This window comes from Lepisma saccharinum, chromosome 5 (genome assembly GCF_977018435.1).
Source record: "Lepisma saccharinum chromosome 5, izLepSacc3.1, whole genome shotgun sequence".
Taxonomy (NCBI): domain Eukaryota; kingdom Metazoa; phylum Arthropoda; class Insecta; order Zygentoma; family Lepismatidae; genus Lepisma; species Lepisma saccharinum.
Window position 1 is genome coordinate 72,501,562 of NC_139233.1, and position 25,738 is coordinate 72,527,299.

The window sequence follows — 25,738 nt, forward strand, 5'->3', positions numbered from 1 at the left end:
GATTTAATACACAAGGATTCTCTGTTTATTTTTAATACACCAAATCGCCGACCTGCATGACGCTGTGGTTAGCACTGTGCGCAACAATGCCAGGGATGCAAGGTTCGAAGCCAGGGCTTTGCATGGTTGTTCTTTGTGAGTGTCGGTTCATCAGAACATCAATCATCCTCATCTTCATGATTAGCTAAAAGTGGCAGAAAAGCAAATAAAATAAACCAATTCAATCAAACCACAAAATCGAAATTAAATATTTGTTTTTACCCGGACATGCAAACAATTTTCATTGTGAACTCAGCCGGCTCCCGTGGTGGAGTGGTTAGCACATTGTGCTCCAACGCCAGGGGTCTCGGTTTCCCGGCCTGGGCATGGATGTTTGTGAGTGTCCATTCATCAATTTCTCATCCCCGTCTTCGCAAATTAGCCAAAAAGTGAACAAAAGTTGAAGTAAAAATAAAGCTAATAAAAAATATTGTGAAATTTTATGTAAATAAAAATACTTTTCGTAAAATTTTCTTCCTCGCTTCGCTAGCAGTACCTGATTTTCTTAGTATTATCAAGTTCCGAACCGTAGCTGGGGGTGGCGAGAGTCGGCCTTGGGCGCCGAACGATCTAAATGAAAAGAGATGAATGGTGGTTTTTCCATTAATTCCGAAGAAGAGCACCCTGCCGAGATTTCTTCTTTGGAACCTTTGAATGTGGTATTCTGCGCCTTTTCTCTCTTCGATCTTCCATTTCTTGAAGGTTTACTCTTCCACTTGGAAGAGTAAACTTGGCACTTGTTACAAATAACACAAACTCCCGTTGCTTCGTAAAACACACTGAAAGGAGGTTCAAGCATTCCGTGGTCAAAAGCAGGCGGGCCATTAGCAGCACCCCTCCCTTCCTTCGCGGTCCTGCCGAAATGAGGGGGAAAGAACTCCAACCGCCGGGAAAGACCCCGTTCCGTGTAAAGGGTCGATTTTGACTTCGCCTGTTTATGGCATTTGGAATGAACATTGCCAAATTTAATGTAAATAAAACCAAATATCAAACCATTTGTGAGAATGAAAATTTGAATGAATAGATTATGAAATAAACCTTTGAAAAGTGTCCCATAAAAATTTGAAGGTCGTAAGTCCAATAGTTACGCAGAAGTAAAATTGATTACTTCTTTCAGAAGTAAATGGGGAAAACTCGGGAGACGAACGCGCTCGAGCGAGAGGCATCATTTCTTCTTAAGTATTCAGTTAATCTAAAATTTAAATTAAAACTTCTAACAAACATTGCCCAATATTACAATATATATAATACTATCGTTTGATTCGGGAATATTTTTAAGACTGCTATTTAGTAGTGGTGATCGGCACAAGAAGAGAAGTAAAATAAAGTAAATCAATAATAATAATAATAATAATAATAATGTTACAATAACATTATTAGCAACATTATTATTAACATTATTTTATTAACATTATTATTATTATTGGTACGATTATCATGGTACTTGCCTCCCCCCAGACAAAAATTCGTGTTTGCGCCTCTGGTCCCAACCAAGACAAAGCCTACATCACGCAGGAAGTCACAGCACGGAGTTTGCGGGTTGTTTTTAAAGAAATCGTTGACGCACGACATCAAACTATGGTCAATGGATTCGTCTCTCCCCCAACCTTCCCTCGCTCAAGGACGACTGGTCCTCTATGCCTCGCAAGAAGGCATCCCTTCTGTCCCGCAGTCAAGTTACGTTGTGTTCTCTGCCCACTGCCTGAAGGTCCCCTTTTGCAGGGATATAAAACCTTTTTCGAGCAAGGCCTCATCCCCTTTTGCAAAGAGAATGAATGGGATTTTGTCAACCCTCGCGGTCTGAAAATTCTGTGACGTCCCAACACATCGGCTCGAAGAACTTGCCTTCCTGTGATGTGTTCACGTGGAAGCGTATAGAAATAGGAACATCAGTGGAGTGTACTGAGTGTACCGAGTTTAAACCCATTCTTGAGCTTTGATTATATAATGGAAAATTTGGAGAGCGGTATTGGAGGTTTATCACGAATCTTTACAGTGTCGTTTGAGAACTTTCGATATGTCTAAACCATGTAAGCTACCGCCACCGCAAAATTCAATTTTGCATTCCCGCTCCCCGCCTACCCAAAAAAGTCACGCGGTGACTCTTGCCAGAATTGTGAAAATTCCTTTCCTCGTCGCATTGGGTCGTCGTTATTGCGAACGTTCTTCCCGGTATTGATTTCGTATCCCCTTGTGAACTCTCAAGTGGTACTGAATCTACATCTACATCAGTAAATAATGTTGATGAAGTGCTTTCTGAATAGCCTAGAAGTGATTAATGCGTTGCAATTTTTTAAAATTTACTTTTGAACGCAAAAATAGACTCAGTGGAATTTAGCAACATGTATTCTGGTGAGTTCCATAGGTAAAGGTAATGTAAATTTTCCCGTGCATATAACACCGTGCCCAGGGGCGCCGACTTGTCAAAATTATTGGGGTGGCTCTGATCACTGAAATAAATGAATGAATGACTCACTCCCTCCATTTTTTAAAAATAAAAATTACGTCTTCGTATAGCAGATTTAAGCATCTATTATATTCCTCATGCAAATTAAATGTAACATGAAAAACGTGTGTCTGCTCATTTGTTTTTTAGATAACAATTAACATTTTTATTTAAAAGTAGACTATGTATTTACATTAAGAGGCCAACATAACAGTTTTATGCCGGCCTCGGTAGCCGAGCGTGTTGGGTGATCGGCTCAACTCGCTTTGATCCGGAGGTGTCGGATTCGAGTTCCGGCGAGGGCATGGGTGTGTTTTAATGTCCGCAACAGACTTGTAAAGAAAGGACATGTGACGGGTGCAAAGAACCTTAGTGTTGACGTACCCATAAAAATAGCGAATATTTACAATATTTAACAGTTTTATTTAATTATTTACATAAATGCTAACACAAATCGCAGGCAAATAGTTTTACTTTTTTGTTCTTGCTACAATATTTTACTTTTTAAATTTAATTTTGCAATAATAAATAAACACATAGCACGCCGTGCTTTAGCAATAATGCCTTTGATCATAGCCGTTCCCGCTTTCGCAATACAGACTTTTCATAAGCTTTCCTTGCGTACTTTACTGCAAGCCAGTGTTAAATAAACTCAAAGACTTTAGAATTATTTTCCCCTTATTCTTTGGACTAGAGGAAGAGATTTCGAGGATAACTAAATATCGTACATATCAATATTGCCTGAAAGTCGTGTTTACGACCTCATATTGTTCCGATTTCACTAAACAACATACTGGTATAATTGTCATATCACCTCGTATTTTGAAACTCTTTTCAGTAAAAATGTTATCAATACTCATAATTATATACTTAGTATATAGTAATAAGTCATGTGTTTTGCTGTCTCCGCTCATAGCCCCCCCCCAAAGTTGATGATTTAGCGGTCTCAGCCCCCAAATTTGATGGTCTAGAACATTTCAAATGTGTATTTTAAGTTAAGTTCATATTGCACAATCCAGAGTAAACTTTACAAGAGAAGCAAAATAATACATTAGATTCTCTTAAGCAAAATTATTTGAGGGTCTCTTCCCCCACATCATTAACATGGAGTCGGCTCCTATGACCGTGCCATGATGGCATATGCAAGGGTGGGGCCCACATATTCTTGATCACGACCATTTTGGAGGTGATGTAATCACTACTCTCCGGCAGCCTTTACCACGTTGAATTACTTTCGGGTACCCATTGATATAAGGGTGGGTGAACCTTGGAGGCACAAGGCCGGAAAAGTACCAACCTTAGATAACCCATCCCGAGAATCAAAGCCAGAAAAACACCAGCTTTGGGCCTCTCTGCAGAGCTGATTAACGGAGTCCTTTATAAATCGTGCTTCATAATGTTTCCCACTAGTTTCCAGTATGCAAGATTTTTACTCACAAAGGAATCTAACGAGAAACCAACAACACCATTGTGTGGTGTTTTGCAAGAAAAATCGAATTAATTAAATAATAATGGTTACATATTATCTACACTTTGATGATAAATTATGTAATTTTTTTTCTACTTGCTAAAACATGGGTCCCTTAGTCCACCACGGTTTCTATTTCCTTCAAAGGGCAGAGACTCTTGCATCACAACAGACAATGTTTGCCTCCTGGTTAAGTTAATCATTTTGCAAAATGTTGTGTGAATTTTGTTATTTTATTGTTGAAATACATGTGTTTGACACCCAACAAACAAATGGGAATCCCTTGATTTATCAGTTACTTCTTGGATTACAGTGGCATCATTAATATTTCATATGAAGTTTCATAGAGAGAAATTTAATTAAAAGGGTGCAAATAATTTTACGGGGCTCCATGGCATTCTCTTTAACATTTTTTCCCCCACATAGATCATTTGGCTCCCAAGGCCGACTCCCGCCGCCCCATGGTATGGCTCTGAATTTGGACTATAAGTGCGAAGATATTGCGAGCGAAGCGATCAAGAAAATTTTACGAAATGTATTCTTATTTGTATAATATTTGAAATCCAGGGGGCAATTTCCACTCTGTGCCCTCCTGCAAGTGCCCTCGGCCGTCTGAAAGATAAATGCATGGAACACGTGAAAACTAATTCCATCTTGAGTATCCAATTGTCCTTGTTTTTCTTTCTTCCTCAATGTTTGCTTCCCCTAGAATGAACTCAATCCAAGGTCGGGGAGGGGGGAGGGACAATGCCCCCTTCACCCCTGTAGTTGTGGCACTGTTTGTGAGTGTCTCTTTATCAATTTCACGTCATCACTCATTTTTGCGATTAGCTAGAAGTTGCACAAAAGCAAAGCTAAGTAACAAAAATTAAATATCCACTCCCTCTCTCTACCATATGATTCATATGATATGAATCAATATTACCAAAAGGTAGACTTGGGAATCAAAAATTTAAGCAGTTCGAAGTTCATACCAACACATCAAAGAAAAACATCCGAACACATTAGGGAACTTTAATACAACACTACTCAAAATGCCACAACTGTTCTAGATATTGAAAATTGCGAAATCATTTCCCGAAGTCTGAATCTCGAAGAGAATCCCCCCTTGCATCAATGATTGTAAAATAGAACTAAAAATACACAATATTGCAGACTGCAAACTTCTGATGCCTGCCTCTCTACACAACAAACACATTCATTTTTGCAAGAAGAAAATTGGAATTTTACAAATTTGAAAAATCATCGATGTTATTTTCGTAGCTTATTGTAAGTTCACATTTAAATATTTCATAGTTCGAGGAGGGGCATGCCCCCCGTGGCCCCTCCCCTGGGTACGGGCCTGCCCATATTATATAATATTGCCTAAAATACCAACTTTTCTATTATTTTTTATTCATCTTTATTTCTTCAACTCAGGTTTAAGTACATTGTAAATGCATTTATGACCTAATACATGCAAGAAAATGCCCTATAAACTTAGAAAAATGACCTAAAAATTCTGAAAGATTTTTAAAACAAATTTATAAACTACCAAGAGAAATTCAAATTACAAATCAACGTTACAGTATCTACACATGCTCATTGCGTATGATGGTAGTACAAGTAAGAAAGTTCACTTTTTGTCATCTTTTACACTTTAAGTACTGAGTTGCAGTACACAACGAATGATTGTCGGTTTTTGGACAAGAGAGCCTTGTACACGGAAATTTTTTTTCTCGACTTCCACCTACACAAGAGTAGCTTACTTGAAATGAACAATATCACTTCCTGTTAAGTCACTTTCAATTCCATAGAGTGCAAATTGCTCCCTGACAAAATATCCGATGCAGAACACAAAACTTTGAACCTTTTGTTTTTTTTACAATAATCCGTCTGGCGACAATATATTTACTGATATAGGGGAAATCACATTGTTTGAGCTGAATTGTTATACAACACTTTGTGTCAACAATTATGCACAGAATTTCTTTGTTTCTTCAAACACAGTCATTCAGAACTGCGCTGAAGACAATGAGACGAGAGTCGGGAACCTCTCTCCTTCAAAGGGTTACATTTGCATGTAAAATGTCCCTTCTTTCACCAAAATGTAGAAAATTCATAAAATGACTTTAAAAATGGCCGAAAAATGACAAACGGTTTAAAAACTCTAAAAAATTACATTTACTTCAAAAAGGTTCAAAGAATTGCAAACAAATGCCCAAACAATGGCGTTCCCATTTATTCACTTACGTGTAAAATACGTTCCTATCTACTTATGCAATTTTTCTGCCTTACCAAAAAAAATATGCATTTGCATCAAAATCCTAGCCCTAGTTATCACATTACAAAGGATGTAATATTATTGAAATTCCAATTTCTCACTACCAGAGTAAAGAACCTGGATAGCTATTTAGTGACTCGGACAGAACGACACCAATCAGATGTCAGCCCACCCCTTCCTTTTTTTCAGCTCCACATTTATAGTAGTCAATCATTATTAAATTGTTTCGTTCTACGTGTATTTCGATGCCCGGCCTGGGCATGGATGTTCATTGTGAATGTTCTCATATGAATTTCATCATATCATCACTCATCCTCATCGCCGTGATTAGCCAAAGTGGCAGAAAACGACGTAAATAACCTAATTCAATCAATTGAGCATTCAACACTTTCGAATCTGCCCCCCCCCCCCCACAAATGCTTTGTGTGAGCCTGACATACGCCCCCCTTCTTCAAATCAACATGTTTTCGTTGCTGAAATGGCGACCCTCGGAAGAAGTTTCACCTACGTAGGTGACGTCACAGCAGGCCTGTAGCTATAGGGGGCAGAGGGGCAACTGCCCCCCCTGTAAAAAGTACAGAATACATATCTACCTGGAATTCTCACTAATCTTTACAATTTGATCCTGTATTACTCTAGCAACATAACAAAGACATTTATTGATTTTGTGATTTATGAAGGTGTGTGGGATTCCGTATAATGTCGAATCAGGATTTGGGGAATAAAATCTCTTCCAGATTCAAACTTCGGGAAATGATTTATCAATTTTCAGTATGTAGAACAGTTGTGATATTTTGAGTAGTCTTCTACTAAAAGTGCCTAATGTATTTGCATGTTTTTCTTGGATGTGTTGCTAAGAAGTTTGAACAGCATAATTTTTTGTTTCCCAAGTCTACCTTTTGGTAATAGCGATTCATGTGATAGAGAGAGGGAGTGACGTGAAATTGATGAAGAGACACTCACAAACAGTGCTGCAACCACAGGGGGGGGGCATTGTCCCCCCCCAATCTTGAACGGGAGTCCAATCTGGGAGGGGGCAAACATTGAAGTAAAGAAACATGACTAGCAGAATCTAAGAATAGTAGAACAAAATGGATACTCAAGTTGGAATTAGTTTTCAAGTGTTTCTTGCTATTTTCCTCCAGACGGCTAAGGGCACTTGCAGGGGACAAAGAGGCACAATTGCTCCCTCGATTTCAATTTTTTTTTACAAATAAAAGTACATTTCGTAAAATTTTCTTGCTCGCTTCGCTCGCAAAGTCAATATCTGATATTCTTATAGTCCCACGTTCAGAGCTATAGCTAGGGGGCGGCGGGAGTCAGCCCTGGGAGCCAAAACGATCTAAATAAAAAAAAAATGTTAAAGAGAATGCCATGTTCCCCGTGAAATTTGTTGCGCCCTATTAAATAAATATTGTTTTCAGTTTGCAAACATTTGATACTAAAAATTTTCCTGCTCGCTTCGATCCCAATATGATTATTTTCTGTAATGCATTCTAAATTACCCGAGAGAGAGGTAAGGCCAGATATATACTTCAGACTGTTGCTGCTTAAATGCATGAACAATTCTTTTGAGGAAATGGAGCGTTCACATTTGAGAGACAATTTGGCGGATGAATTGACCATGTAATGTATTTAAATTATATATATATTAAAGAAACTTTGAATACGTACACAATTTAGCGTTAACATGTTGCATATGTGTTTTCTTATTTTATGTCGCTCTATGTTACATATGTTTAAAATATATGTTGTATACATGAAAGTTATACTTGTCATATGTACAAAATAATAATGTTCGTCATTATTCTGTCCTTGAAAAATACGGTTTGTGTGCTTGTTTTCCATTATTAGCTAATATGAAATTGAACGTGTTGGAAAAATATTTCAAATAATTTGTTCAAACACAAATGCTTTAGCACCGACTTCTATCCCCTTTTGCATGATTTACGACGATAATAACGTCTTGTAATGCTACTATTATTACTACCATTACCACCACTATATTACTATTATTATTATTGGCACGTTTGTCCTGGTACTTGACCCCCCTCTCCAGATAAAAAAATTGTGGCTTCGCCTCTGCTCACAAAGAAGACTCATGCCCAGGCTCGAACCTGGAACCCCTGGCTTTGCAGTGTGTTATGTAACCATCCTACCATGTAGGTCGGCTAGTGAAAGATGTAGGACAGCTTACTGGCTCAAATATCAAACACGATGAAAATGTGATAGTGTTTCACAATTATTATTTCGGTTAGAAAGCGATAAAATTTGTAGTTCGATAGGGTTACACTAAGCATCTTATGAAGTGTAAATATCAATTTCAAATCTTAAGAATCATTTCTCTATGCAAACGCATCAAATATGGTAAGCAACATAGGTGTGTGTTATGATATCCATTTTATAAAGGAAAAGTTAAGTTTTAACCCTGACTGTTTGCATGATATCGTTTCAATAGCATGTTATATATTGCTCTCAGAATTTTAAACGGCAGTAAAAATAAATGACATTTGCAACTACGAAGCTTACAATGGGATTGCATCCATTAAGGACAGAAGATGCCTATTTTGATTGCTTGTAACATCGAAAGATGAATTAGAGGCGCAAATAGTGACTGAGAAAAGTTGCTTGCCTTGATGTCCTGCACACACTGTGAAAGTTGTCAATGTTATCAGGCGGCACCTTATGAATATAGGTTCAAGGAAATGACAAGTAGAAAAAAGCTGCAGTGAAATAAATACGATTGAAAATCTCTCAAATTACATTCTATTTATTTTCTTATATTTATAATAATAAATTGTGTCTGTAGCAGAAGTTGTCTGTTAAACCTACCTCAGGCACAACCTAATTTTTTGACAAATAATTATGTCAACTCTTCTGCTATGTAGTGGATTCTCCTCATTTTATTCATATATCTTAAGCCATTGTGTGACTGGTAAAAATTAGTATCAGAATAAAAATCCCTGATATTTGGGGTTTGTACTCTTCTGCTCAAAAAGTGGTGACGATAAGCTGCTCAGAGACTTCGTGCCGCGGAAATGGGGTAAAGCGAAGGAGGCCCCTTATATCTTTCGGTTTCGTACCATAGTCATTAAGGAAGGTATTTTTCAAAATGTAAAGAGGATACAGCATTTCCCTCGATAAAACTTGATAAAACATGAAATATTAATGATGACAGTGTAATCCAAGAAGTCGCTGATCAATCAAGGGATTCCTATTTGTTTGTAAGGTGTCAACACAATATTTTGCAAAATGGTTAACGTAGGCAAAGATTGTCTGAAGTGATGCAAGAGTCTTTCATTTGAAGCAAATAGAATCCATGGTGGAGTAAGGGACCCATTTTAATGTTTTAGCAAGTAGGCCTAAAAAAATGTAAATGTTTACACAATTCATCAAAGTGTAGATAATATGTAACCATTATTATTTAATTAATTCTATTTTTCTTGCCTAACACAACACAATGGTGTTCTTGGATTCTCGTTAGATTCCTTTGTGCGTAAAAATCTTGCATACTGGAAACTAGAGGAAAACATTATGAAGCACGATTTATAAACGTCTTCCTTAATCAGTGCTGCAGAGAAGCCCAAAGCTGTTGGTACATATTAATCGTCTATTAACATTATTGACCTGTAAATATAACGTAGATACAGTCCCGATTAGCCTATTTATGTTAAACTTTATCTTTGTATTCTTTGGTAGTCCGAAAAGGTCATTATCGAAATATTGTTATTTGATGTTGCTCGAACTTTTTTTGTTCGTTGGAGTTTCAAGATATCATCCCTTTCCTGTTACTTATCACTTTTGGAGGAGGGGGAGGGGGCATCTTCCAATGCAACACAATATATAAAAAATTTGCCCCCTCTAGGATTGACTTCGCCCCCCTACTAAAAATTCTGGCTACGGGCCTGCGTCACAGAGAAACTGGCTCTGGCGGGATTGTAAACACGAGAGTTGGGGGAAGAAAATGCCTGTAGGACCTTCAAAAGCGGGCCAAATCTGAATCAGATCCGCGAGCAGTTTGGGCATCGGGGTAATGGTTGCGGTCGTAAACTTGGGAACATTACGACAGTGAGTGAGTCCTAACTCAAGGTAACCCCCCCCCCCCTCCTCGAAGCCAATGCGTCGCTATTTTTCCACAGAAGATTTGAATCTGAAACCTGCGAAGATTGACATAACAGCTACTGAAGGGAGCCACGAAAGCTCAATTGATCATGATAATTAGAGACAGTGGCGTAGTGGCCGCCCGGCAATGCAGGGTGTGGCGAGGTGTAGAACCAGCCCCGCAATATTCTTTCTCTCTCTCTGCTTCTGAAATTTTATATAGCTTAGAAATTCAACAGGAAGTGTCGATTATGAAATAATTTAATTTACAAGACAGAAATCTGGTTTCCAGTAACATATGATACGACATCTTCGATAATAAGCAGGGGCGTTCTGGTTCGGCCAGAGGGGACCGGTTAACTTAACATATGTGTCCCCTCCGAAATGCAGAATTAACTTCCTTGCTCGCAGGTGGACATCTATAGGAAAAATCCCATATCTCATAACTAGACCTTGGATTTTTAGATGCTAAAAATCCTGAAATAGGTCCTAAAAATCTTAAGTTAGGCTCGAAAAATCCTAAAATAGGTTCGAAAAACCCTAAAATAGGTTCTAAAAATCCTGAAATAGGTCCTAAAAATCTTAAGTTAGACTCGAAAAATCCTGAAGTAGGTTAAAAAAAAACTTAAAATAGTTCAAAATTTCTGAATACTGCTGATTAGGTATAGTCACCGGCAATGAAAATGGGACACATATATCCTGAAATATGCACTATCTTGCATAACGTTATGTGTGTTGCCTAATCCTACGGCGATGGCAGAACTCAACATTGGAAATTTGCTATTAAAATCCACTCATCGCCGTATAGTTAGGCACCAATCTGTTTTCATGTTATCCACACTAAAACTCCGCAATTTTGTCTGTGAGGATCATCTTATATTCTGAAAATCTTACAACAAAAATATAGTGAGTGGTGCAAACTTCAATGCTGAAATGTTCGTTTGCAAGGCGTGAATGCCACAAAGCATGGAAGTGACGCGAAAGTGAGCAAGACCACACAGATCAGACCACTTTGTATTGCAAAGGTAACAGTGGAACCTAAAATAGGTTCTAACAAGCAAAATAGGTTTTTAGGCACTAAAAAACTTTTGTTGCGTTTTTTAACGAAACGCTGACATAACTTATTATTTCTTGCATGAATCCAGTATAGAAAGATCCAGTTACTCAACCAGTCGTTGCTTTGTTGCTGCACAATATAAAGAATTAAATTTGAAAACTCATGAACTTTTATCACTAATTTTAATTTTAAGTGTGGTATTTGAATGTAACTTCACATCAAATATTTTCAAGATGGCTCTAAGCCTTTTTATATTCAAATAAGAGCTGAAAAAACTCTAAAATAGTTTACACCTGTTCCATGTTACTTGAAAGTGGTCCCAAAACTCAGTTTGATGTGGAGTCGAATTATCCCTTTGCCCTAAGGGTTCACAGCGTATGGGTTAAATGTTACCACTATTTGGGAGCATTTTGTGAAGTTCATTTTTCTTCCATATTGAAATTCTGTGGACATTTCCTTCTTTCCAGTGTGTTTTTATTTTATGATCTACAGTGCTCGAAGTGGATACTCCTATAGCTGGTATGCTTGGTCGAGGAGGATTGGATTGATTTGGTGTTTTAAGTCCACTTTATGCACAGTAAGGCTAATCGGGACTGGACCTATAGTTTAAAGTGGGATCCGAACCACTTGTGCCTCCACCGGGTATCGAAACCGGGACCCCTTGATTACAAGGCGACGACGCTACCACTGCGCCATCGAGGAGGCCTCTTGGTCGAGGAGGGTCTTTGTGTTGATCAGCATGGAGACAATGAAGAAGTGGGGGATGCTTAGGCAAATTATCCTAGCAGGAGGGGATGGTTAATGGAAATGTACATAACTGGGGGAAAAGCACCCCTTTGCACTCCTTCTCCACACCCACAACTCCAGCACTGATGATCTATTATTAATATAAAAAGGTCTTGTTTCATGAAATATATCGAAAAGAAATGCTATTGTTGAAATTATTATTAATAATGTCCACTATTAATAAAATTGAAATCCTTTTTGGAATTCAGTCTTTCCGATCGACTTTCATTGAGTGACGAATTTTCAGTGAATGAAGTTCCATCACCGCCCTATTACCCGTCTTTCAAGGCTGGAGTTCCGCCATATTTCCTTCTACTAGATTTCAATTGAACTTGTGATGCTGGGTTAACAGTGGAAATCTAGAGGTCCAGTTCAACCCCCAAAACAGAAATGAGCACATTGTTGAATACATTAGTTACTATTAGTATTAGAAGGCTAATGTGAGGGGATTACTTTATATCATACATTTTAGTCCGATGAGAAGGTCCGGAAAAATGCAGATAGATACCTCAAAAATTTTTAGATCCAATTTGTGCAATTGAAAACAATATTGATATATTAGAGCGCAATTAATTTCCCTGGACGCCATGGCATTCTCTCTTTTACAACTTTTTTTAGATCATTCGTGCCCAATAGCTGGCTCCCGCCGCCCCTCTGAACTTGATGAAAAAAAGAATAGCAGATAATGCGAGCGAAACAAGCAAGAAAATTTTACAAAATGAATTTTTATTTGCATAAAATTTGAAATCGAAGGGGTAATTGCTCGCATTAGCCCCTGTCCCCCCTGTAGTTGAGTCACTGTATAATGCAGACATACAGGGTGCTCGGAAATTCCCCTTACAAACTCCTAGGGCAAGTAGAGGGGACTGAGTAGACAATATTTGGAATAGGAACCCATGTCCGGAAACGGTACGTTTCCGGACATGGGTTCCTATTCCAAATATTGTCTACTCAGTCCCCTCTACTAGCCCTAGGAGTTTGTAAGGGGAATTTCCGAGCACCCTGTATTTAAGCAATATATGTTTACTTTGGATACTTTAGGCTCACTGCCATTGTTAGTCAACCTTATTCTGCACAGTTGCTCGACTAACCTTGTGTTAATGCGAATACCACGCACCCTTCCCCCTTCCATCCAAACCGATTCTAAAGGCATAAGAAATAATGTTTTACTTCAACCCTATCGCCGCCCCACAGGTAGGTAGAAAACCTATACATAATAACCAAAACTAAAAATCAATAACAAGTCAATCAAACAATAGTTTAAAGTGGGATCCGAACCACTATGTGCCTCCACCAGGTATCGAACCCGGGACTCCTTGATTGCAAGGCGAAAACGTATTCACGGCGCAATCGAGAAGGCAGTTATAAATATCTGATACATAAAAAATATCAAATAAATTCCCTTATATGTATTAAATACTAATGTATTTTTACATGTTTAGTAATTTACTTTTATATTTAATAACATTATAAATATTACTGTACGGACGCGATAAGAAGCGACGTGCAATCAGAACGCAGAACGGCAGAACGTGATCAAATTCTGTCTCCTCGTTGGCTGCCATGTGGCTGGGGGATTTCTACGTTGCCACGTTCGCACAAACACACGGACAGGCTAGTCAGCTGTTGGCAAGCTCGGGCATTCTGGCAAGCATGAAACATTTTATATTCCTGCTCTACACGGCAACCGAAAACCTTCACTGAAAGAACCTTTGTTGTGTTTTTATTATGGTACATTGCAAGCATCAGCTACCGGCATCTTTTTACTTATGTTGTATCGTATCACAATTACCAACAAAAGAAAATGCGTCTTGTGTTATGAACAACACTGTGGCAAATCGTTCTCCTTTGGTTTCATGCCGCCTCTCTTTCCCTTCTTTATCACGCCGCGATTGTTGAAGCTTCAGAACGTACAAATGAAATGTATTTCTTGAAAATTAGGGCAAATTACGTATAAACAAATTACGTACAACTTCGTTTCGTTAACACGTTTTTAAATTATATTTTGAGGAACCTACAAAAATTCACCTCCAAAACAGAATTTTACAGAACTGAGTTACTGTATTACGGAGAAGAATTTATCAAGAACAAATCAATTGTGTGTGAATTGATTGATTGAGTTGGTGTTTTAAAGTCCACTTTATGCACACTACGGCTAATCTGGAATGGACCTACAGTTGGAAGTTGGATCCGAACCACTATGTGCCTCGACAGGGTATCAAACCCAGGACTACTTGATTACAAGGCGCCCGACCCTGTGGCCGAATGGTTAGCACATTGCGCTGCGACGCCAAGGGTCCCGGGTTCGAATTCCGGTCAGGCTTGGTTGTTTGTGAATGTCCATTCATCAATTTCATCATTTCATCACTCATCCCCATCTTCGCAAATTAGCCTAGAGGCACAAAACGCGAAGTAAAATAAACTAAATCAATCAAAAATCAATCAATTGATTACAAGGCGACAACACTTACCCTACCACTGTGCCATCGGGGAGGCACATGTGGGTGTGTGAAGTGAGATAATTTGGGAGCTATATGAGAATACAGGCTCTGGCAATGCAGAGTTCAATAAATTACAACGAAACGCTTGGCAATTGCTCGATTTCCTTAATATTAATGATACATTTGGTACATGTGTTATAATGCTTTGAGCTACCTGTATGTAAAAACATAAAAAAATGAATGAAAAAACAGAAGTAGTAGTTGAAAGAATCAGTTGTTTTTGCTTACCGGCTACCATTGCAGTGGCGCTATCCCAAGATCATCTTCATTGTTGGTTGGTAAAAGAACATCTTCATCTGAGCTACTACTGTCACTGTTGTCTTCCCGCCCAAGTGAAATTACAAAATCCTCCATTTGCTGCTCTTCAACTCCCTCCTTTTCCCATGCTTCGGAAATAATCTTCCTTGTGTGTTCTATAGCCGAACGCCACCTATCTGCTGTCACATCCCCGATAGCCCGTTCTGTCAATTGCAAAATTTTAGACGGTGTAAAAGGTGGCAAAGTGTTCCTCTGTGCTACCAGCCCTTTGACCTGTGCCCAAATAAGTTCGATTGCATTGTACATACAATGATAAGGCGGGAGACGGACCACCGTATGTCCCGCTTCTTCTGCAAGCTTGTCTATTCGATATATGGGGAACTGGGGTTTGTGTAACATAAGGAGCTGCAGTAGTTCAGCCTTCCTCATGTTTCTGTGGGCTCGCGAGAATCCTGAAGTAGGTAAATCCGGCAACAGCGCGTCGCTACCAGAGTGGGTGGTCCCACGCCGCTTGCTAGCGCGTCCCGACAATAATCATATAGGCTCTTTGTCAGTTGCTTGGTAGAAAATTTGAAAAGTTTCATGCACATACATAATATATATGTATAGTTTGTGTATGTCTGTGTAGACCACAATTTTCTTGCCCCCCCCCCAAAAAAAAAATCAATCTTCAATGATTTCGCGCCCTGGTAGGGTATGTAGCTGCCTGGCAAAGTCCTCATTCCGTAAATTCACGAACTGCATGAAATCAGAAAAAGACATATATTCCCCCCTCGTTTTGAGAAAACCTGTTTCACAACCCACCCCTGTCCTTTCTGTGGTGAAGGACACTCCAGTGGGACAATGAATCTCCCCCCCTATTTACTGGGAGCAGCAAAAGAAGACGGCCGCGCCATCTACTGGCCACCGATGGAAATGCAATTTCAAAGCGCAGCGAGGTTTAAATGTGGGGTAATCCTCTATACCCTAACTACTCTATGGTTCTGTCATGCTATTACCATAGAAAGCTAGTGGGTCTCACTGCAGAACATGGGCTGCTTTTTTCCTCTAAATAGACGAACAAAATTTATATCCCCTGAAAGTACGTACCTTCTACTTCCATTTTCTGGTGTTCCTTTTACGATTACTATTACATTATTGCGCGTAAAAAATGTTTTTTCTGCTACTAAAAGCAATGCATTTCTCCATTTGTTGCAGCATGAAGCTTTCCTAATTTCACCGAAATTGACGTCATTGTTGATGCACCAGTCTGATGCACGCTGGTGACAGTTCTGCGCACCGGTGAAATACGGAGAGCCGAAACGTGCATCAGCAGTGCCCCAGCGCGTCCACCGGTGGGTTCTGGAAAGCGTTATGTCTATGGCGTGGCGTTCGATGTAAATACTGCAGTAGTCTGTGTTTAAACAACGCATATAAGCACATCGTAAACAATCTGTGCAGTAAACTCGTACAGTAAAGGTAAACTTATTCGGGAAGGCCATTTGATCTGTCGCTGGTATTCGTCCTTAAGGAAATTTGTATATATTTTTTTATCGGCGTGGGACAATAGAAAGCACTTTCCGGAATTCGATAATAGTATGGTATAGTGAAAACACATTTCACTCGATTATTTTCTAATTATTTACATTTGTACTTACCTGTTATGCATAGAGGAACATTTTTCAACGTGGAATTTTGCTTTTTGCACTGAAAAAAGAGTAATTTTTTACATTACAAGTGTTTATTGTTCGTTGCTAATTCGCTTTTGTTGTACACAATATGGCGGGCAAATCTTGACTCGCGTTGTCTATTGTCAGCTAATATGCAGTGTTTCCCAAATCCGGGCACGAAATTAGATATTTTCAGTTGAACGAGGTTGTAACACTGCATAAATCGACAAAACACTCTCACAACGCCCCCTAAACCAGTACGCTATCACGGCCATAATGTGTTACAGATTCGAAGCAACAAGTAACAGTAAGTACTTGTAAATCTAAGAAATAGACATTGATATGCATTATTTCACTGTAGGAAATACAGACACGTCATGTTCTAGTGAAATCACGGCGAGGCTGAATCACTGGCTACGGGGTAGCATCATCTCAACACACGGAACATTGCACTCTTGTTCAGAAAGCAGATGGCGGGAGCAGGAACAGCGTGTCGGACTGAGATTTCCGCAGAAAACAACATGCATTCACATTAAAATTGATCAAATCTACTTTCAGGAACTTCCACAACGCTAAAGAAATGAGTTCCGTAAGTACTTTCTCCTGTAAATTTGAAGGAATCCATTTCCCTCATACGATAATGTTACCCCAAACTTATTAACCGAAAAATGCCACACAAACTATTCACAGAAGGTTTTTAAGCGAAAATTGATCCACAAACAATTCACGGAAGGTTAGGTTAGGCAAACAGAAAATTAGATTGGAAAAAAAAATAATTTCACAATGCAACCTTCACACGTCATCTTGTAAAACTACCTCGTGGTTGCTACACTAACAGGGGGTTACATAATCGAACACTCAGAACATTTGATTCATGTAGTCGACGGTAATGGTGGCAAGAGCTATCGTGCATCGCAGATACATTTATGTCGAAAAATACATGATTTACTGGACAAATAAGTTGAACGAAGGGATAAAACACTTCCACAAGCTTCCAAAAGTCTACAGAAAATCAGTTCCGTAAGTAGTTTCTCCTGTAAATTTGAAGAAATGTGTTTTCACTATACCATACTTACTGTTGTCAGTCACTTTCCGCCCGACCCTGTGGCCGAGTGGTTAGCACATCGCGCTACGACGCCAAGGGTCCCGGGTTCGAATCCCGGTCGGGTATGGTTGTTTGTGAATGTCCATTTTCATCCATTTCATCACTCATCCCCATCTTCGCAAATTAGCCAAGAGGCACAAAACGCGAAGTAAAATAAACTAAATCAATCAATCAATCAGTCACTTTCCGGAACTCCAAACAGCACTAATTACTTTCACCAGGTTTCGAAATTACTTGCAGTGTTGTGCGATACTTCTTTCCGATTAGAAACTAGCTGTCCTCCCCGATGTAGCAGTGGTGTTCGATAACTGGTAGAGACATTTGTTCGGATCCCACTTTAACACTGGAACCCTAACACGAAATTAGCACCCTTTAACACTACCCTGGGTTGCCTGTAACCCCACCTAAATATCCACTTATGGCTACTTCATTTTTTAGCAGGATTGCTTCAAATATACACAAGATGGCTTCTGCACTTGATAGGCCTTTTTATGACTAATAACATAGTAGTAATATGCGAATGCAATAAGGATTAAAATTTCAGTATCCGCCAAACATCTGAAATTCCTTTTTCTTCTTTTTCACATTGGTACTTACGTATTCTGCATTCCTAAGGATTCTTGAAGGTGCCATTTCGTTTTTTCAAGCAAATAATCTCAATTTTCGACATATCGAGTAATTCTTGTTTGTTCGTTTTCGCTTGAGTTACACTCAATATGGCGGAGAAATCTTCACTAGCGTTGTCCATGATCAGTGGTTATACAGTGTTGCAACCTTCTTCATTGAAAAATACCTACTTTCGTGTTACTTATTTTGTATTTTTTTTCCAGGTTCGAAAACACCATGAACCATGCAGGGATAGCCCCACAAACCATTCATAAGTAGTCCCACGAACCATTCACGGATAGCCCCATGAACCATTCATATAGGCTATAGCCCCACGAACCATGCACATTTCGTTAGGTTAGGCAAACATAGTTAAAATTGTCATGTTCTTGGAAAACAACGGTGTGGTTGGAAACACTGACCGGGGGTTACATTATTGAATGCCTGCAACATTTGATTCACGTTGTGGAAGGACATAGAAGCAACAGCTTTCATGCATTGGAGAGACATTAATCTTCAAAAATACATGATTTACCTGTGAAATAAATTAACTGATAGGAAAAAACACTTCAACGACCTTTCAAAAGTGTACGGAAAGTCAGTTCGGTAAGTACTTTCTCCTGTAAAATTGAAGAAATACGTTTTGTGGATACAAAAATTTTACCCAATAAGGGAAAACATATCATAATACAATGAAGTGTTGAGTGTTTTAACAAGTTCAACTGCTCCATTGCCTTAAGCGAGGGTACAACCAGTAATGACCAACACAATGATAGAAGAAAATACATGTATAACGTAATATAACATAACATAATGAAAATCCAGTATACAGTGTGTAGGTAACAGTTCGTTATATCAGATACACATTAAAATAGGATATTTTGTGTTTCGCATGGTTCGTACTTATCAATTGTGTATTGCGGAACATAGTTCAAGGTACCATTATGCTTTTTACACGTAAACAAACACAATTTTTCACACAGAGAGTAGTTTTTGTAATTACTTTCTTCGCTTCCGTAACACACAATATTGTGGGCAGAGGTTGACTACTGTTGTAAGTATGCATCGGAAAATACGTACTATCGTGTTCGTCATGTGTGCAAATTGTACATTATGCATGGGTAGCTGACGGATAGCCCCACGAACCATTTCCGATAAGGTTAGGTTAGGCAAGCATAGTAAAAAAAAGGGGGTTGGAATCACTGAAAGGGGGTTACATTATCAAACGTATGCAGCATCCGGTTCACGTAGCGAAAGCAATGGCACTTGTGCGTCGGTGAAATATTTCTCTTGAAAAATACATGGTCAAATAGATTCCACGATGAAAAAAAATATATCGACGAATGTTGGAAACCTTAGAGAAACTCATTTCCATAAGTAGTTTCTTCTGTAAAAATGAAGAAACGTGTCTCCGATATAACGAACTGTTACCCAGAGTGTAAGCATTTTTCACAAATGTCATGACGATGTCCTCTGCAAACTGGGGTACCTCAGTTTACACAGCTTGTTTTAGTTTTTTTGTCTACCAAACACATTTACAGTTCTTTCCCTGGGTTAGAAGACTCGGCACAGGGGTTGAGTGATCTCTTAGAGATTATTGAAGACCAAACTTCGGAGATGGTTAGGAAAAAAATAATACACAATGGTTCAATGTTGCCAACCTAATAATGCTGAAATTACAGGGAGTTTATTTTCTCGTTTGGGTTATTGGTAACCTCTGTTAGGGTTCCAGGGTTAAACTGTAGGTACGGTCATAATTAGATCATATGTGCACAAGAGTGGATTTAAAACAAAATTTCCTCTTATTAAGCTTGCAAAAACCATTAGACTTTTACTTGCAGTTTAGCTAATTAATTACAAGTTTAGGTATGATTTTACAATACTGGACAATTCCCCGATTTCTTTCATATTTCGCATACTCACTAATTTAGACTTCTTAATGGCTAGACTGCACAATCAACCCTTGTGTTTTACCGTTTGAAAGTGAAAAAACATATTGTGCGCAAGGCTCGAAAAATCCCGGTCGCCAGGACTCCAGGGCGACTTAAAATTTCAGCCTGGTGACTGTGATCTTATGCTGTAATATGTACGAAATTTTGATGATTCTAAGTCAAATTATAGCACAGCGTAAGTTAGCAAATGATTTTTTTTTTGAATCAACGTTGTGAACATTCAAGAGAGTCAGTAATAATTTCTTACTCTTTGTCCCCCAATGCCCCATTTCCTGTTTTCTCGAATGATTTAGCGATGTTTTGAATATCGTGATGCTCAGCTTCATATACAGAGTGTTGCAAATGTAGCACAACCCAAACTTTGAAAATGTATATCATGAAAACCGTAAGAGATATTTACACCAGGTTTTCTGCATTATAAAGTTTCATCCATTGAGATATTTTTCAATGCTTAAAATTATCAGTTTTCTCCATACAGAAAATTTAGATAAATTAATAACTGGCGGAAGGCAGCGTTAAAAATTTTCCAGAAATGCACTTTTGAATGAGAAAATTGCATAAGAAATTATTGAAGATAGATGTCTAATGAAATGTCAATCTTTCATTTGCGACCAATATTGGTCATGTGCAACATTTGATGGATTTTTTATTGGCGATTTTATGGGTTGAGTGAAAAGGTGCCATTTTTGGAACATGTATGGCAATGCTAGCAGGTCGAAATATTGTCAACAGACGCACGGCACATGTGCCTAAATATTGGCTATACATTTATGTGGTGAAAAATCATCAACCAAGATTTTGTGCCAAAATTGGACTCTTGAGAGAATCCTAGTCTGCCTCTGGTTACACTGAATTCTCTTCGCTCACTTTCGACGCTACTATGCCTGTTCTTTTAATTGATTCAGCATGGTGTATTCTTTGGAGCAGCACGTGTGCATTGCTGAAGAGTATTTTACTACTCATTCTTACACTCATGTGCAAGAGGTTTTCCAAGAAAAATTCCCTGCCTCTGCTGTACCTCACAAAGCACTTGTTTTATGACTTGTCCAACACCAACAAATGATCCCACAAATTGTTAAGAGTTTGGTATTATTATTGAAGATTAGGCACACACAGGAGATGTACTACGTAGAAATTTTCAGCGAAAAATGCAGGTTCAACCAGTACTCGAACCTAGGTCTCTGGCATACCATACGATTTCTCTAACCACTGAGTTTGCAATCAAGGGGTCCCGGGTTCGATACGTGGTGGAGGCACAAGTGGTTCGGATCCCACTTTAAACTGTAAGTCCAGTCCCGATTAGCCTTACTGTGCATAAAGTGGACTTAAAACACCAAATCAATCAATCTAACCACTGAGCTACTGAGCTGACCTCGCCTGATTTCTCGTTGTTGCAGTTTTACCTGTGTGGAATCGTCTCTGCCAGTGCTACCACAACGTGTTCTGTTGCCTTTGAAACACAGTAGACTTCGACATTGCCTGGTTCCTCCCAGCGTAGAGATGGTAATGCATTTTTTGCTGAAAATTTCTACGTAGTACATTTCCTGTGTGTGCCTGATCTCCAATAATTAACATCTCTACGCTGGGAGGAACACGGCAACGTCGAAGTCTCCTGTATTTCAAAGGCAACAGATCCCATTGCAGTAGCACTGGCAGAGAAGATTCCACACAGGTACAGCGACAGCGAAAATCAGGCGAGGCCAGGCCGGCTCAGTAGCTCAGTGGTTAGAGCAATGGCACGGTATATCAGAGACCTGTGTTCGAGTCCTGGTCGACCCTGCATTTTTTGCTGAAAATTTCTACGTTGGTATATATTGTTGAAAATCAATTCTCAGATGTTTTCAGCAAATTAACAATGTTTATTAAAATAATGTAATTGCTTTTATTTGGATACATGCTAACATAAATTTATTAACCCAGTGATAGCATACATGATTAGTTTAGTGGAGAAAACCTGGTGTAAATACGTCTTACGGTTTTCATGATATACATTTTCAAAGTTTGGGTTCTGCGACTTTTGAAACACACTGTAGTATGCACAATTGCTAGTATTAGGTAGTTTCCTGGTGCCTGATTATCAGAGCTGGCACCTAGTTTTGAGGAAAATTTTTCGAGCACTGGTTGTGCGCTAATTGTACGTATTTAACACTTCGAATTGCCACTGTGCAATCAGGCGAGGCCAGGCCGGCTCAGTAGCTCAGTGGTTAGAGCAATGGCACGGTATATCAGAGACCTGTGTTCGAGTCCTGGTCGACCCTGCATTTTTTGCTGAAAATTTCTACGTTGGTATATATTGTTGAAAATCAATTCTCAGATGTTTTCAGCAAATTAACAATGTTTATTAAAATAATGTAATTGCTTTTATTTGGATACATGCTAACATAAATTTATTAACCCAGTGATAGCATACATGATTAGTTTAGTGGAGAAAACCTGGTGTAAATACGTCTTACGGTTTTCATGATATACATTTTCAAAGTTTGGGTTCTGCGACTTTTGAAACACACTGTAGTATGCACAATTGCTAGTATTAGGTAGTTTCCTGGTGCCTGATTATCAGAGCTGGCACCTAGTTTTGAGGAAAATTTTTCGAGCACTGGTTGTGCGCTAATTGTACGTATTTAACACTTCGAATTGCCACTGTGCATTTCTCAATTTGAAGTTACATTTCCATGAAATAATAAAAGAAATACTACTACATTACTTGCCATAGCTGGTTTTCTTGAACCTAATCCATGTTCTAAACACACAGTATTGCCAGGTAGAAGTTTGGTTTTCAACGGGAATATACAAGCGTATTTCCACTAGGATTCAACTTTTTTTAAATCGTATTTTTTCATGTTTTCATTCAAGGAGACTCTATAGAAAAAGGCAGGTAGCTGGAACGTAGTGGAGCGGAGGCGGGGCCATGGTAGGGGTAGGGGGCGGAGCCCGGAATCGGGGGCCAATTAATACTACTTTTTTCCCACTTCCAATTGTTTCCTCACCTTAATGTTTACATTTCTGGAATCGTAGATTCATACCCTTTCCAACGATGTATCAAACATATTTCTATTAAGAAGGGTCGATTCGAAATTCTGTGGTTGAAATTTGTCTCTCAAGTGCTACGAGACTGACATTTTTTAAAGTGGCTGGTCACAATTAGCATTAATTCCCTCTAACGATGCACGGGAAGCCCCACAAACTATTCATGGATAGCTCCACAAACCATGCACGGCAAGGTTAGGTTAGGCAAACAGTTAAAATTTGGGGTCGAAGTAATATCAGGAATATATATTTTGTTCTTTAAGTATTCGAAATGCAAAATCTTGCGATAAATAATTAGCAACTGTACATTGTCGGTCATGGACCCGATTATTTTGCAAGTTCCACACGTGAGTGCCAAATTTTAACTGCAGATTCATGATTAGGAGCCGTAAATTATTGAGTATGCGAAATATGAACGAAATTAGGGAATTGTACTTTATTGTAAAATCACTCTCACATTTATTATCACTACATGTAGATATCCATTCCGTAAATTCCATCGGCAAACCAGCACCAAGCTTGTTTGTTATTCGGTGTAGATTTCTTCGTTCAGTACTATGCACACTGTTTAGAGTCAAGAACATTTAAAATGCATTGTTAAATATATATAATTGGTGTTTTTCTTCTTGACTGTGCATGCCTACGTTACACGCATTACACATATGTTGTGCTCTCCACGAGAAGTAGCATGGTAGCATTTTTTTCAGCTTTTTTGATAGCAGCAACAGCATGGAAATATTATACCAACTTTTCATTACATTTTCTATTTTTCACATTAGAAACACAACTGCCAATTGGCGCATTTAGCAGGAGGTGCACGAGGACGGATGCTGCTCCTAAAAGGGATGACTAAGTATTATAAAAAGTATTGATAGCATTATATTACAAGGATCAAAAGTGTTTGAGCAATACTTTTCCAGATAGTAGAAGAATAAAAAAAAGTAAAGCACAAATCTATTAATCTGGACTATATTTACTAGACACCAGAAATCGAATCAGGGGCTTGTAAGTTACGAGCTAATACTACATGAATTATTCTTATTCCTTTCTGTAATCATGGGTAACACACATAACGTAGAATTGCTTGTATATCACAAAAATCTGCTAATGCTCACCTTGTATTAAAGACATCCTGGTTTTGATACCGTGTGGAGGCACATAGTGGTTCGGATTCCACTTTAACTGTAGGTCCAATCCCAATTAGCATATCTGCGCATAAAGTGGACTTAAACAGCAACTCAACTCTATGTCCAATTTTTCATTTTTTCAGGAGCCCTCTTTAAAATTTCACATGATATATTTATTGAACCTTTGTCACCACTGCACTGAAAGTTTGTATCATTGCAAAGGCTGATACATATGTTGAAGTCTCTTGAAATAGAAGAAGTTGTTTCGTTAGGTACTTATGCTGTAATTAATTATTGCAATTTCAGATAGAACAATTGCACACACTAGCTTTGATTTGAGTGCCATAGATAGAACACTGCATTCTAGAAATGAGATGGAGGTGAAACAATTTCTTTATAAATTTGTCATTTGGTAGCAAAGTAAAATAAATTTTATATATATAAATTCATATTTTAGAAAATCATTCAACTACTTTGTAACCATTATTATTCAAAATGTGTGTCTGTTAACAACAAAAGTAAGAACTAAAGACTATTGCTAAGCAGCTCCCAAAAGTGACTAAGGTTAGAATGCAAGTGTTATATTTCATACTCTGATGGTGCTTGTTGTTGGATGAGTAAATTGTCGTAAGGTTTTATTGTCTCGTGGCGTTTGCATTCTCCTGGATGCTTCCAAATTGTGTACATGGACCAAGAAGACTCTCAAGATATCAATATTGGTTGTATGTAGACCACAGCCAAAATATATCCATTTGTTTACAATTTGGAGGTAGAACATTTAACAATGTATACTGGGTGATTTTTTTAACCTGGATCATTTGAATATCTTAAAGAAAAAAATCATCCTACAAAAAAATGTTCCAAAAAAAAAAGTTGATAGTTTGGAGGGGGAAGTTTAGTGGTGCAACAAAAGAACACCCCCTCCCCCTCTTGTAGGTGGGGTGGGGGCAACTTTGAAATTTCAAATAGAAACCCCTATTTTTTATTACAGATTCAGATTTTACGGAAAAAAATACATAAGTTTTGTCTGAAACATTTTTTTCGATTCGTGATAGATGGCGCTATAATCGACAAATTTTCATTTCTTGAATGTTTACACTTTAAAACCAATGTATTTCATTTCGCAATTCATTTAAATTCAAAAAATAAAACATTTTTGTTCCAGGACTTGAAATTGTTGTAAAACAAATAAATTTATTTTGAAAACACAAAATTACTCGACAATTCTTAGCTCTAGATATCTCGATGGCTAGTAAACTACATTCACTTCTCAATTACATTAAGTGTTCAAAATGGTGACCTTCAACTTCAATACATTTATTATTGGCACTTCGAATAAATGTACACAACTCA

At 38.4% G+C, this 25,738-nt stretch overlaps 1 protein-coding gene across 6 annotated transcripts in view; it reads left to right on the top strand.

Annotated features, from left to right (window-relative positions):
• The window catches only part of LOC145987877 (uncharacterized), a 366,758-nt gene that overhangs the window by 272,874 nt on the left and 68,146 nt on the right, over window positions 1–25,738 (top strand). The window contains exon 1 of one of the 6 annotated variants that reach the window (XM_083122660.1): window positions 16,332–16,377. The exons of 3 other annotated variants lie outside the window; for them this stretch is intronic. The gene's annotated coding sequence lies outside the window, so the exon portion shown is untranslated. Of the gene's footprint in view, window positions 1–16,331; window positions 16,378–16,400; window positions 16,495–18,612; window positions 18,886–25,738 lie in introns of those variants that run through there. 2 more of the 6 variants (XM_083122659.1, XM_083122661.1) reach the window with 2 other exon arrangements.